A 5,369-nucleotide genomic window follows, 5' to 3' on the forward strand; every position below is an offset into this window, starting at 1 on the left:
TAAGAACTAAAAGTGTAACATTTTAAAACTTAGGTACCAAATAAATCTTAACCTAAAATCTAAGAATAAAAAGTATTTTTCTCCAAACAAAAAAAAAAAATCTTTTAAGTATCTTTTTTTTTAATTTTACCATTTTTCTTTTTCCCAAATTCTTCTCAAAGTTTCCTATAAATAGTGACCATTTGTATGGAGTCCTTTGATCATAGGCTCTCATTAATCATTCTCTTCTTTCTTTTCTTTCAACCAATATCTCCTCTTTCTTTTTATTTTATATTTTCTTTTTATTTATTTATTTATCTTTTTTTTTTTCCCTAAAATGAAGTTGGGGGCAAAAGGAGGAACATATGTGATATGTTGTTGACAGAAGATAGAGAGCACAGATGATGATATGCAAAATTCATTATTATTTGTTTTTATTTTTAGAAATTTAGAGAGCCACTATTATGCATCTCACTCCATTTGTGCTCTCTATGCTTCTGTCATCACTATCTTCACCCTTCCTTTAATTTCCCATCCTTCACTTTTTTTTTTTTTTTTACTTAATTTTCTAATTTGTTTCTTCTTCTTTTTAATCTTCTTTTAATTCCTAATTAGTTTTAATTACTTATATGCTCTCAATTTTATGTTTTATTCTATGTTCAAGTGTTTCAAAACCCTCCAAACATCATATGATCTTATAGATTAATGTTGTCAATTTGTCTCTCTCAATCTTTAATTACATAAATATATGTAATACATGTGCAAATATTTAAGCTAATTAACTATAGCCCTAAGAAATGTGTTGATTTTTCTATGTTTTAGGTTCTTTGTGTTGCAGTCCAAATAGCTAGCTAGGGCAAGGGGATGAGGAGAATTGAGAAATATGCAAATTTTTAAGTCTTTATTTGGTAAGGGTTTTTATATTTAAATTTATAATTCTCTTGCTACCTTTTTTTTCTTTAAATTGGGGGTTTTTCATTCTCACATTCTTTTTTCAAAACTTTCCTTTTTGATTCAACTACTCTCAAAAACTAAACCTTTAATCAAAGGACTCTTGATAAATTTCTTTTTACTTTGAATTGTTTCAAAATTTTAAGGACCCATTTGATTAAAAAAAAAAAGAAAGAAAGTTTCAATTTTAGAAGATGTTGAAGAAAAAAAATACTAACTTTTTGGGTAAATTCAGCAAAGAAATTCTCATAGATACACTTGATATTTTTGTATATATCAAAAGTGAGTGGAATATAAGATTAAACATGCAAGAAATGACCAAGAATTTTTCCTTCCAAATGAGTTATTGATAAAATAATGTTCTTCTTATTCTTCTTCTTCTTCTTTTTTTTTTTTTTTTTTTTTTTGGAAATTAATACAGGAAATTATCATATGATCAAGAGTTGCAACAAAATCATAATTACCAAGATGCTATATGCCATGAGATATTGAAAGAGTAAAGTGAATATTCCTCAAAAGGGGGGAAATGAAGGCTCACAATGCCACTTGCTTGATTGATTTGTGGGTGAGAATTGTCATTCATCTTGCAAGGATATGTGTTGGGTTTTATTGTGATAAATAAAAAGAAAAGTTTTGGAGGCAAAGAAGGAAGGGACAACTAAGAGAAGGGATTTGGAATAAATCCTCACCTAAAAATGAAGCCATTATTTTTCATCCATTCTAATAGATTATTCCATAATTTTCAGCACATTCCACAAATTCTCTCTTCTCTAACATTTTAGTCCATTGGGTTCGAAAATTAACAAGATTAAAGGAACAAAATTAGGTTTTTTATGGTACTAAAATTGTATTCAATTTTGTATATGTTATTTGGAGCCAAGATTAAATGATAATGTCGTACTTGTTATGTATGTGGAATTAAGAGATGCAATCTAATTATTCTTTGTTTAGTGAAATTGATATTATATCCAATTGATTTTCTAATGAATCAGCAGCTTTGGCAGCTTTAGCTTGTGTTATATTGTAGATTTTGATTCACATATATACTAATTCTAAAACATTAGTTAATATGATTATCATAAAAAATGTGGTTTTTTGTTGTTTTTTTTATGTTATAAAAAGTACCAACTAAAAATATTAGGGCTTTTATGGGCAAAGTCTAAATAAATATACATGTAAATTTGGTGACATAAATACTCTTGTCGAACACAAAGGTTTGAATCATCTACCTTACATATATATCCAAATTTAGAAAATGGAGCATTTCATGTTGAGAAAGGGCTAAAAAAAGGTTTTTATCTTTCCCTTGCACATAATTAAAAACCCTAGAACATACATGACCAAACATGGTGTTGTGATTATAGGGAGGGAATTCCTGAATGTGAGTTGTTATGGAGTTAATAGCTGATTAACTTAATCAAATCTTTCAACCATATGGCAAAAAAAGAAAGATGAGAAAAAGGTAAAAATGATCCAAAATGATTGGATTGGAATGATGGGAAAATATCTCCATTTGGAGAGGAGAGATTGAGGTTGGTATTTGAGCATTGGAGTGGGTGGGCAAGTGGAGCAATATAGTATCTGTTTCTTCAATTGTGTGCATAAAATGGTGTAATATTTGAGGTTTAAATTACAATTTTTTTTTTTTTTTAAAGCTAACAAAGAGAAAGAAACAATAACCTTCCCGTTTGTCACGAATGATCGATTGAGATACAATTGAGAAATAATCTTTTGAGTTTTTAGATCAAAGATTAACTTTGAGAAGAAAAGACAAAACTGCAATAACGTGAAAGGATTTTGTTTTTCTCTCTACGACTATGAAAAAAATAGAAATATTAACAAAGCTCCCAACAAAACTAACATCTTTGATGAAGACCTCAATTTTCTATATCAACGTCCACCTCAATCGACAGATTAATTTCCGACCATTCTCGTTTAATCGCAATCAGCCCCTCCAGCACTGCTGAGGTTTCACAAGTTTTGGTTGGCTTGATAAGTAATTATAAGTGAGACACCGACAGCCCATGTCTTGTTGAAGCAAACACACAAAAGAGGAAAGATTCCACATGGCCCTTTGCCCGCGCCCCTGCCCCTGCCCCTGCCCCTGTGGTCTCCCCCTTCCTCCCACTTTCAACCAGCTCCCTTAGATGCACATATACCCTTTCCAACTTTATACCCACATTAAAATTCTTATTATTATTTTCTTCTTTTTTTTCTGTTTTTGGGAAAATGATGCTTTATATAAAGCATGTACAAAAGGATACAACAAAACAAAGTTACGAGAATAAAGTTAAATGAGGGTGCGTTAAGGGCAATATAAGGATATATATAATCGATAATAAGAGAAGATTTTGAAGACCAATACAGTGTACACTTACAAATAACGTTTAAGGATCTTTAGTCCTTATTGAATATGCATGTGGTTGTTTTGAAAGAATTGTCCACTTGGAGGGATTTTTTTACTTGATTGCAAGTATAGAGATATCGGAGATATGTCAATGTTATGAATAATACCTGTGTTTAATTTATTATTTTCAATCATGTTACACTCTACCCCAAATAAAAAAGTCGTTCAAGAAGTTTTTTTGTCAATGTAAAGAATGAATTAAACTGTTTTTAAAACATTCATGCCACACATGTGTCACATTGAGCAACTTGACAAATTAACTTAAAAGACACTTGTCTTTAAATAAGCTAAACATGATTCAACTTCAACTTCAAGTAATTTAACTTTATTCCTTCCTTTCTCGCTCACTCCCAAATTTGAACTCCTTTCACCATCGTTTCACTTCATGATAATCAAAGAAAATTGCAACAACCCAATCGACAATTTCTGACAAGTACTCTTCATTTTTCAAGCCAGAAACATATCTATAGGAATGATCTGATAATGAATCTCTAGCCTATATGTACAAGATCTTTATGAATTCATTATATGGTCAATTTGACGTTTAACCCTAAAAGCACCACAACCGAGGTATTTGAAGAAAGTCAATACAAAGCCTTAATCAAAAGTTGCAGGTAGCATAGTACCTTAAAAGCTAAGATGGCAAATTTTTAATAATAGTAAAGATATTTTTTTATGAAAAAAAAGATCTAGAGATGGGCTACATATGTAGGCTCATCAATTAACAAAAATTTCAAGTCTGAAAATAGCGTCCCTTGGTTATCCCATTTCTTCAATTGCCAAATATCTAAAACATCTACATTAACTGCCAGTCGAACCCTAATGAAACATCTAGCAAAATAGCACATGGTCTTACTCAAAAGTTCTCATTTGAGTTTCCATATTTAACCTAAAAACAATAAGTGCTCCACTATCTAGGCAAACACCACAAAAACAACCCTCAATATCAGAGTTCCACTCCAAACTTACGCACACTAGAATTATACCTATCATGCAATACATTCAAGAACTGGGGCCACTCCATGAAAATAGCTTGGAGATGATGATAAGAGCGACAGCCCCAAATGGACTTTGTCGAGTCAGAATCACAGAGAATGTGTTTGATTCAGCAGAAAAAGATGAAAAAAAGCTCGACTATTTGGCTCTGCGCAGGGGCTTGTCAACGCCACCTTATTGGCTCTGCCAAAGCTGGCTACAGTGCGCTGTGGCACACTGTTGTCAACCACAAAGCCTGAATGGCTACATTTGGCCATATTAGGCAGTTGGGTAACTTTATGGAAATGAAAAATGAGAGAATTCAAAAGGGTATTTCTGAATTCCAATAAAAGAAAAAGGGAGAAGCATCCAAATTGACTTCCACACATTTCATCATTGCACTGTGTTACTCACCCAGTTATGTCCTTTAAATCATAAACAAACACATTCTGTTGTGTTATTTTCAGCTTACCTGGCGTCTTTCTCTCTCTCTCTCTCTCTCTCTCTCTCTCTCTTTGTGCTTTGACAAAGAAAAGCAGATGTTACTGTTCTGTACAAATAAAGCTTGGCCATTAGTGAATGTCTTCTACAATATAAACCAGAATTCAATGGGACAAATGCTACCAAATTACAGCCACAGCTTTACCTGTAATGGAAGCACGATAAAGATGAAGAGGTAATTACAATCTTATGAGTCATCGACTGTACACGAACGGTATTCATTTTATAGAGATATTGGGGGGAGGTTCAGGAGGTTACTAGTGAGTTTGACTTTGTTTAACTTAAGGTGTGAGAGTTTGAATTCATATCGTAGGATGAATTTAAGACTTATAAAATTAGTGCATGACTTGAAAGGTAGATTCTAAATTTATTAAGTTTGGACACACAGAAATGTCTTTGCAGGGCAATGAGCTTCCTTTGATTGATGACGAAGGGAGTGATAGCAGAAGAAAGGGCCAATAATATTTTACTAAATGGAAAAATGAATTATAGAAACAATACTAGTAAGTGCGATTTGAATAGAAGCATTATGAAGAAATGCATTCTACAATTCCAA

At 31.9% G+C, this 5,369-nt stretch overlaps 1 long non-coding RNA gene across 1 annotated transcript; it reads left to right on the top strand.

The window, feature by feature from the left end:
* The first annotated feature begins 200 nt into the window (after window positions 1-200).
* On the top strand, window positions 201-1,848 carry LOC120071679 (uncharacterized). The gene is made up of 2 exons (XR_005480311.2): window positions 201-887; window positions 1,352-1,848. It is a non-coding gene; the product is annotated as an uncharacterized LOC120071679 (long non-coding RNA).
* Window positions 1,849-5,369: the final 3,521 nt, after the last annotated feature.

This window comes from Benincasa hispida, chromosome 2, assembly GCF_027475165.1.
Source record: "Benincasa hispida cultivar pf3 chromosome 2, pf3_genome.v1.1, whole genome shotgun sequence".
NCBI classification, from domain to species: Eukaryota; Viridiplantae; Streptophyta; class Magnoliopsida; order Cucurbitales; family Cucurbitaceae; genus Benincasa; species Benincasa hispida.